The sequence below is a fragment of the Echinops telfairi genome, unplaced genomic scaffold (genome assembly GCF_000313985.2).
Source record: "Echinops telfairi isolate 266 unplaced genomic scaffold, ASM31398v2 ScPeMD7_8;HRSCAF=38, whole genome shotgun sequence".
Lineage (NCBI taxonomy): Eukaryota > Metazoa > Chordata > Mammalia > Afrosoricida > Tenrecidae > Echinops > Echinops telfairi.
This window is the reverse complement of record NW_022103905.1, coordinates 153,192-163,713: the sequence shown is the minus strand read 5'-3', so window position 1 is coordinate 163,713 and position 10,522 is coordinate 153,192.

Sequence of the window (10,522 nt, the reverse complement as noted above, 5' to 3'; positions counted from 1 at the left end):
AGCATCTGTCCAGGAATTCTCCCCACTTCCTTAGCCCCTCCTGCACAGGCCTCTGCCCCTGCCCTCCTTTAACTGCTAGCCATCCCAGAGGGTCTCCCCCTTAGCGCTTCCCAGCTCCACATTCTCTTCCACACCCAGGGCTTTGACTGCTGCTTTTTCTTTTCTTTTTTCTTTTTTCAACTAGCTTAGCTGATCCTCTGAGTCCTAGAAGTTTGTCATTAATGTCTATGTCAGTCGACATTATTTTGGCGGCACAACCTGTTTCAATGGACATTATTTTGACTGCATAGCCAGAAAGATCTAAAGTGATCATAAACGGTCTGTGCTTTCCCAAACCTTAGGTCTTCATGGGGTGGGGGTGGGAGGTGGGGGGGGCATGGAAAGTTAACTAGTTAATGAGCTACTAAAACAAGACTGAGATGAGAGAAAGTAGAGACCCTCATCTCTCTTCAGAGAGCCAGCCTCCTGTCAGCGCTCTAGCTATCTTCAAGGTGATCTTCTGGCTGCTGGCACTCCCTCTACCTCGGGAAGTCACCAAACCAGTCTGGACTGCTTCCTGCTGGACTTCTTTTCTGTGAAAGAGAAGTAAACGTTCATCATACGGCGAATCACTAGCTGTCTGGTTACCGATTGCTGAGGGACAAAGCGCCACGCAGTTCAGTGGCATAAAATACACTCAACCCAAACCCACTGCCATCAAGTCAATGCCAACTCATGGCCACCCTATAGGACAGGGTGGAACTGCCCGTGTGGGTTTCTGAGATTTTAACACTTTAGGGGAGAAGAAAGCCTTGTCTTTCTCTGTGGGATATAAAAAGACTTTCCCCCAGCTTTGTCTCCCCCTAAGATAAGCCAAACATTAGAGCCTATTTGCCAGCACATGCTGGGAGGTCAGATGCTTAGAGATATGTTCTCCCTGAAGGCATTTGGTCCACTGTAGGTGGGGCTCACACCCTACTGATAATGGTTTCCATGGAGAGCCAGCGAACAGGTCAAACCTGCTCAGTGACATGCAAAGTTAGGCTGCCATCCTGAGTCTAGGATCCACCCTTCTTGTCACATGTATACCCCCAATCCCTTCTCTTGGGATTGCACATATACCCCTAGATTGTCCCCCTCACACTGCTGTATTACCTATAGTACAACCCTTTCCTGTGATGTATGTCTTTACCTGTAGGTAGGGGGCTTACATGTCCCCAAAAGATATATAAGCCTTGGTTAGCAATAAATCTCTCTCTTCTGCACCGTACCACCAAGAGGAGCAGAGGTGAGCATGCTACCATGAACTGTGTCTGACTCCATTATTTCAATCTCTCTTCTATCTCTCATGGTCTCTCTGACCTTACTATAATCTTTACTTATTATTGCTGTACAATTGCGCCTACGGGAACTGTGATGATTTGTCAGGGACTGGCTACCCTTCTCCAGAGGAGCAGCTGGTGGTTTCAAACTGACGACCTTATGGTTAGCAGCCCAGCGTGTTACCACTATCACCAGGGCATGAAAGACTCACCATTTATGATGTCCACAGGTCAGTGGGGCAGGAAGGCTTACTCTTCTTCACAGCATGATGTCTGGGACCTGGGCTCAAGTGACTTAAATGGCTAGAGTCTAGAATAACTCCCTGCCATCAGTCGGTTCCGACGCATAGCGACCTGAGAGGACAGAGTAGAACTACCCTGTGGGTTTCTGAGACTGTCACTGTTCAATGGAGTAGAAAGCCCGGTCTTTCTCCTGTGGAGCGGCTGGTGGTTTTGAACTTCAGACCTTGCAGATTGCAGCCCAATGCATAACCACTACGCCACCAGGGCTCCCTGAGTCTAGAATAAGCAGAACCACAGGAGCCACTCACAAGACACTTTCTTGCTTCACACTTGCACCCTGGTGGCTGGTGTGAGATGGGGAAGGGCAGGCTGGGCTGGGCCTGTCAGCCGGAACTCCTTCACGGCCCCTCCAGCAGGATGGTCTTGAGATCATCGGTCTTCTTCAGTGCAAGCCTCCAAGAATGAGTGTTCCCAGGGACAGCTGCCTGTCCTTTTGTGACCTAGCCTCGGACATCACACAGCTTGGCTTCCACAGTATTCTGCGACAAAGCAGTCACAGACAGATTCACTCTCATGGGGAGGGAAAAACCGCCCCCATCCCCCCATCCCACCCACCACATGCCAACACTGTGTGGCCAAATCCCAGTCTGCACTACTTGAATCTTTAGTATTAAGTTTCCTCTCCTCCCCTCCCACTAAACTGGTGTCGTATTTTAGGTTCTGTTACTGCAGATCCCATTTCTGGTAATAAATTCCATGTTTGTTATGAATTCCTTTATTCTCTGACAAACAGAGCCCTGAAAAGTAATGGCTCTAACATGCTTCTAGAAGCTTGTCCATTGGGAGGCAAGCCAAGTCTAGCAAGAGCATGCCACGAGTCATCAGGGCTCTATTCCTTCCCACTCTGTTTTACCAGCCCCTGTGGGGAGCAAACAGTTGGCTCATCACTACTCATGGAAAGGTGGGCGGTTCGAACCCACCCAGTAGTGTGTGGTGCGGGAGAAAGGCCTGGTGATCTGCTTCTGTGAAAATTAAAAGCCAAGAAAGCCCCGTGGAGCAGGTCTACTCTGTAACACACGCCTACCTACAACGATGGGTTGGGGGTTTTGTGTGTGTGATCCTTTGCCTCGTAGCCTAACGGGAGCCATCACATCTGTAGCCAAGGCCATAGGAGGGAAGAAGGAGCCAAAGAGACTAAACAAACAACCCCTCCCCCTGCGTCCACCCCCAACCAACCCAGGAGACCGAAGTTCCACACATCGTTCAGCTAACAAAGCAACAACCAGAACTCGGTCTCGTGATCACACTGAAATGTAGGAAGGCTGGGCATTTGGGGCTGTTACCTCATAAGAATTGAGTAAATGTTTACCTCGTAAAAATCGAGTCTCCAAAATAATAATAATTTATAAATTATCAAGGGGCCATGGGTGGGGGGAGGGAAAAAAATGAGGAGCTGATACCAAGGGCTCAAGTAGAAAGCAAATGTTCTGAGAATGATGATGGCAACAAATGTACAAATGTGCTTGACACCATGGATGGATGGATGGATTGTGATAAGAGTTGCACGAGGCCCCAATACAATAATTTTAAAAAGAAAAAAAAAATAGGGATTCTCTTACTAAGGAAGGACAATTTGTCCGCAGCTTGCTCACGGGCTGCAAGTGCCAACCAGACATCTGTACCTGCAGGCCCTACAGGGCACACCTGTAGGTGGAAGCAGTGACTGGTCAGTGAGAGCGAAGGTGCCATGGCAGACCATCGGAGCCAAACGCTTGTGAGGGTGCCATCAGCAGGTGTGTGTTGCTCACAGAACAAGTAGGACCGGGATGAGCACAACAGCACACATCCCCTTAAGCCTTAGGTGCCCCATTTCAGGCTCCCTGTCCCAAGGCTGGATGACACCCAAGCCCCTCCCATTTTGCTTCTTGGGAGGATGTTGGGAGCCGGTGGCCATTAAGGCCTTAGCCTCAGCCACAGAGCCGAACTTGGCTGCTTCCTGGTTGTTAAGTTTCACCTTTCATTTGCTAAACCTGTGGGGGACTGGCCCTGCCTAAATTCCTGCCTCAGCGTTCCTAGCTACGTGCTCTGTAGCATGGGCGGTTGTAAAGTTGACCTTTTCACCCATTGGTTAATAATGCTGAGCGCTCATTGGGCTAAGATGGACTTTGCATTACGCCTGATGAACCTTAGTCTGCATGCAGGACGTCTTTGAGAACTAGCGCGCGCCTTTTTACCTGCAGCTGATTGGTTAACGTTCTTATGCTTCATTAATGTACATGTTGGATTGGATGTTGTGTAGCACACCTTATTAAAATATGCACCTCCCAGTCCCCCTTTATATGTCCCAGCTTTGCCCAAATAAATGGAGTTTGATCAGAGTTTTGTCTTGCTCCACGTCTCCGTGTCTTTTCTCCCATCCAGGTTCGTCTTTCCCTGCAGGGCCCTGCTCGTGTGTCCCGCAGGCCGGCACACTACAGGAGGAGAATACCTAAATTCCGCTCTCCTAGGATTAAGTGCTAATTGGACAGCCTTGTTTACAGGCCCAAACGCATGCAGAGAGAATAGGTAGGGAAAGGGGCACTAAAAGGGGCTATTGAAAGGTCAAAGGTGGTCATAGAAGTGGCAGGCCCTGCAGGTCATGGACATCACTAATTGCCCCCGTTCAGAGTGGACTAGATTTACTTAGGGCAGAGAACAGCCCTTCCTCCTTTGCCCCACTAGCACAGAGTTCTAGGACTCTTCGGGGGGCACTCAACCCCCACTAAAGCCCATACGTTTTACGTGCTGTCCACTCATAGCTACTATGCTCTTTCTAAGCGAGGGCAACGGTGAGGCTTCATGATAATAGCGTACCCCTGTGCATCCAGGCCCAAGTCACTCCTCCAATATCCATAGTACACACGTCCTAAGCCTCTAACCACTCAGATTTAAGGTTTTCAGAGTCAGACTTTGAACTTGTCAGGAGTTCTCTGATCATGATCCAGGGCAAACCTTGTGATCATCAACTCAACAAGACTATGATGCTCAAGGATTACAATAAAAATTTCCAGACAGCAAGGGCAGTCACAAGTCTTATAACCAGGACACTTCCTTCAAGAAGTATTCAATCTCACACATTTTCAGGAAACTAATGGCACTTCCTTTGGAACGGCCTGTAGAGGGATTTACCCTGGAAAAGCCACTGGCTTCCGGGGAAGAGGTGACTGGAATCGAGATTGTTCAGACTGAAGAGAGAACTTTTTTTCTTTTCTTTATTTTTAAAGAACAGTTTTCGCATAGATGTATGATCACCGGCCTGGGGAGGTTTGGTCTCTCTCACACTTCGGACAGAAGAACCAGAAAGGTGATGGGCAGCTGTGGGCTCTCAGAGGAGGGAGGAAAATGGAACCTCTGTGGTCCAGGCGTGTCATTTATTTCATTGTACGGATTAAAGGCATTATATTGCTCTTCTCCTTCCTTAAACTCTTTTTCCCCTCTGATTATAAAAAAAGAACATGGTGATTGTGAAAAGTTTTAGAAATGCTGAAGCACACAAAAAAGAAACAGATCATAAATCATTCCAAAATATAATGATCATGGCTATTTGGGGGCCTTATGCTTCCCATCTCTTTTCTTGAATACTTTTTTTAAACAAAGGAATAAAAACCCTATACATTCACTTTGTAACCTATTTTGCCCCCCCCCACCACCACTTAACATATTCTAAGATCTTTTTCTAGGTCATTAGTATTTTTATCATATGACACAATTTGAAGTGGTTACATAGGAATTCATCATTTACTTAACTACTCTTCTATGAAGTGACAGCTAGTGACAGCTTTTCACTATTATAAATAATACTCAGATAAACACCTTCTTAGCTAAAGCTCTGTGTTCATTATTTCCCCAGGACACCTAGAAGACACTTCCAGGTCAAGAGTAGGAACATTTTAAACACTTAAAAAGTCTAACCATTTGAAGCTGATTGTGGTAGCAATTGTACACTACTGCTTGATGTGATTGAACTATGGGATGATATGACATCTATATTAACTCCCAATAAAATGGTTTTGAAATAATTAGATACATACATAAATAATGTGTGGATCTAAAAAAAAACCAAGTCTAGCCAATATACAATCAATGACACATATATAAAGCATGCAACTTGTTGAACTTTGACATATGTAGACAATGATAAAATCAACCCCATGAGCAAGGTAATGAGCGGTTTTCACCTCACCCCAGGGTTTTCTCAGGCCCTTTATGACCCTTCCCTGTCCACCTCCCCTGGTCGGTAACAGGATAGGTTTAACTTTTTAAGAAACTGCCAAACTGTTTTCCAAAGTGGTTGTCCTATGTCACGGGACAGCAGTGGCTCAGAGTTGCAGTCACTCCACATCCCCGCCAACACTTGTTATGGTCAGTCTTAATTTTAGACATCCTAACAGGAATGCCCTACTACTATGCATAATGTTATCAGGGGCCATCCTTTTCCGAAGTGGACCCCCACATCCTCCTTCCTAGTCTCTTTTAGTCTGGAAACTGTCTTAAAGACCCACAAACAAGTGAAGAGATGGATTAGGAAATCAAAAATCAAGAAGTGGGGAGGGATAAGCGGATGGAGTTTTGATGAGTAGTTTAGACTCTGAAATACAAAGTTAACGATCTGAAATGTAACCCTCACCTGAAAATAAACAAAACACAATAAAAATAAACCAATCATCAAATAAAATATAATTCTCATCCAATAAAATAAAAATATCAGCACACACAAACCAAAACTTTTGGTGAACCTAACTTAAAGAGTCAATAGACATACAAGCTTATAAAACCCTATGCTAATTTGTCTTCTGAACCTTTTCATGTGTTCCCCTGAAAGCTGTCGGCATTACCCAATCGCAATGATGCCTCAGCTCATGTCACTGGGTCTGCGTGTCCTGCAAGCACGTGCAGTCGGGCTCATTGATGATGGTGCTCTTATAGTTGCTGATTTTGTCAAACATTTTGGAGTTTTAGCTGCAATGTTGTGGTAATTAGTATTTGTGAACCTATGTCAATTTTTTTGAGAATGAAATAGTACTTAAGGGAAAAGAAAGAGAAAAATAAGGCTTTTGATCAGTTACTAATGTAACTATAATGTTCTAATTAAATATAGAAATATTTCACAAAACAATTCTGTTGTCAGATTAATATAATCTAATAAATAGTACTTAGGTAATTTACTGCTATGTTGATCACATATTAGTCTATGATTAAAATTGATAATAAAAGAGTTTTAAAATCTCCCAACATAAAAAATAAAATCTGAACCAGCTGGCTTCACTGGGGAATTCTCCCACACCAAAGAGTGATTGACACCAATTCTCAAATGTTTTCAAAAAATCAAAGAGAAGGACCATTTCCTAACTCAGTCTTGAGGCCAGCACCATCCTGATATCAAAGTCAGACAAAGACCTCACCAGGAACATTCTGGCTGTACTTCTTACAAGACAGCTTTGTTTGTTCTATTGACAGTCCATGGTACTTCCAATAGTCTTCACCAGCACCATAACTCAAATGCATCAGTTCTTCAGTCTCCCTTACTCGTTGTCCAAGTTTCACATGCATATGAGTAATTGAAAATACCATCCCTTGATTCAGGTTCACCCGAATCCTCAAAGTGACATCCTTGCTTTTCTACATTTTTAAAACGAGATCTCGTGCAGCAGATTTGCCCAGTGCAACATGTCATTTGATCTCTTGGTTGATGCTTCCATGAGCACTGATTGTAGATCAGCAGTTCTCAACCTGTGGGTCGCGACCCCTTTGGGGGTCAAATGACCCTTTCGCAGGAGTCGCCCAATTCATAACAGTAGCAAATGACAGTTATGAAGTAGCAACAAAAATAATTTTATGGTTGGGGGGTCACCACAGCATGAGGAACTGTATTGAAGGGTCTCAGCATTAGGAAGGTGGAGAACCACTGTCGTATATCAAAGCAAGAGGAAATCCTTGACAACTCCACTCTTTTCTGTTTATCATGATGTGACCTATTGGCCCAGTTGTGAGGATTTTGGTCTTCTGTACATTGAGCTGTACTCCACACTGAAGGCTGCAGTCCTTGATCTTCATCAGCAAGTGCTTCAAGTCCTCCTCCCTTCGTTAATAAACTTTCCTCCCATCCTGATGCCGTATTCTTCTTCACATAATCCAGCTTCTCTGATGAGTTGTTCAGCATACAGATCGAATAACTATGGAGAGAGGATAGAACCCTGACATACACCTTTCCTGATTTTAAACCTTGCACAATTCCCTTGTTCTGTTCACCTAACTCCTGCATGAGCACAATGAAGTGTTCTGGAATCTCCATTCTCCTCAAGGCTATCCATAGTTTGTTATGAGCTACACAGTCAAATGAATGCCTTTGCATGGATTAGGATTATATCAAAGCTGTCCATCAATTGGGAGGACATGTACAACCTATTGGAATTGAATATTCTAATCCATAGATATCCATAATATATCCTCCTTTTTTTGCCTCCATATTTTAGGCCTTCTTTTCTGAGCAATGTTTTGTAGTTCCTAATGTTTTAAAACAAATTTTTTTTTTGTCTAGAAATATCTAGATGTATTCAAAACCCATTAAAGATCTAATCTATCGTTTCCCTTTCAGTGATGCCAATTTCCCTTCATCTTAGACATAAACTTACTAATTCTCAGCAAAGGAGTCCCTTTTCCCCTCTCCAACTCCTACCCTAAGTAACCACTAGTAGCCAGTTGACCTTCATATATGCACCTGTTCTTGTCATTTCATATAAGTGAGGTCACACAGTATATATTTTTTGTGATTGACTTCTTTCACTTGGCATAATATCTTTGAGGTCCATCGGTACTGAAAACACATCAGAACTTCATTTCTTTTTGTGGTTGAGTAGCGATTATTCTATTGAATGTCTCACTCACTGTCCTCAAACTAATTCTGACTCCTAGTGACCTTATAGGACAGAGCAGAACTGCCCCCGGGGGTTGCTGAGACTGTGAAATGTTACAGAAGTAGACAGCCTCATCTTCTCCTATGGGGCAGCTGGTCATTTTCAACTGTTGATTTTGCAGTCAGCAGCCCAATGTGTAACCGACTGTGCCACCAAGGGCCTCTTTTTTATGTATATACTATATATATATTTTATCCATCCCTTGATGGGCACTTAGGTTGATTCTACCTTTTGGCTATTACGAATAGTGCTCTGGTGAATGTAGATGTACACATGTCCATTTGTGTCACAGCTTTCAGGTCCCTGGGGTATATACCTAGGAGTGGACTTGCTGAGTCATAAATATAGTTGTATCTTTAAATTGAGGAATCACTATACTTTTCCCGTGGTGGCACCATTTTACATTCCCACCAGCAATGGATACGAGTTCTGCTCTGGTGTCCTTGCCAAAGTCTGTTATTTTCCGATTTTTTACATCATTGCTATTCTAGCAGGAAGGAGCCTGGGCGGCACTGTGTGTTAGGCATTGGGCCATGAACCACAAGTTCAGCAGTTCTAACCCATCTGGAGAAAAATGAAGCTGTCTGTTCTCAGCTGCATCTGCCCTTTTGGTAACCGCCAAGTGCTTAACCACTGCTACTAGGGACCCTTGGACAATAGATAGCTAGGAAGTTAAATAGTCGTTGTCAATCTGTGGACATTAGGAGTACTGGTGGTGCAGTGAATAAGCATTTGGCTGCCAACTAAAGGTTGGCAGTTCAACCCACCTAGCCACTTCATGGGAAAAAGACCTGATTTTCTGTGACAGCAGTGGTTCTCAACCCTCCTAATGCCACCTCCCATACAGTTCCTCATGTTGTGGTGAGTCCCCCCAACCATAAAATTATTTTTTTTTGCTACTTCATAACTGTCATTTTGTTGCTGTTATGAATCGGGTGACCCCTGTGAAAGGGTCATTTGACCTCCAAAGGGGTCGCGACCCACAGGTTGAGAACTGCTGTGCTACAGCTAAGAAAACCCAATAGGATCAACTTGACAGCATCTACATGTTTGGTTTATTTTTTCCCCAACAGTTTTACTGGCATATAATTCACATAGTATATATACAATTCAACAGTTCAACAACATGAAGAAGAGTTGCACAATCATCACTACACTCAGTTTTAGAACCTTTTCTTCTTTCCTGTACTCATTGTTATTAGCTCCCCATTTCCCCCCAACCTGCCCTGCCGGCATACCCACAAGGGACCGTTTTCATACAGATACTGTCTCTATGGACTTACCTATCTTGGATTTCATATACTGAAAAATATAAATTTAAAAAAACAACAACTAACAGTACAAAGTAAAACAGATGAAAACCTCAAATGGAAATAAAGCAGAAAATACTAACAACTAGAACAAATTTTAATGGATCGAAAAGGAGATCCCGTGAGAGGGTGCCACATTTGAACCTAACAGCATCTGCAGCAATCCACGTTCCATTGCATAATGGGTGATAGCAAGGCTATTCACATCCCTGGCCAGACGGGATTCATCAGGCACTTAATCCACATATATCTCCTCACTTTTTATTTTTTAAGAGAAACTGTTTTAAAATGGGTCAAAAGAGGGAGATCAAATGATAGGATGTTACCTTTTTTTTTTTTTTTACAGACAATTTACTCTTTATTGGTTAAAAATGAAGGAGACATGCAGTATAATACAAAGTCCAAAAAAGGAGGTGGGTAAAGTTGATTACATCTTTCATAATCTAGCATATGCCATAAGGACTCCATTTATTGATACACCATTATTTTATCCTCCAGATTATTAAATAGTATCAGCTGGCTCTAGGATTTGGTTTAGAACTTAAGCAAAAAGCCCTAACAAATTCACTAGTCATTTGGGAAGACCACATTTTCACAAACAGCATTGGCATATGTGACCTTGCGCTGTACTCAGTCCCCACCCCAGACCTAGACAGCGGTGCCCACTAGCCTTCCACTCTGGAAAAAGGAAAGGGTGGGGCTGCTCATGGTATCA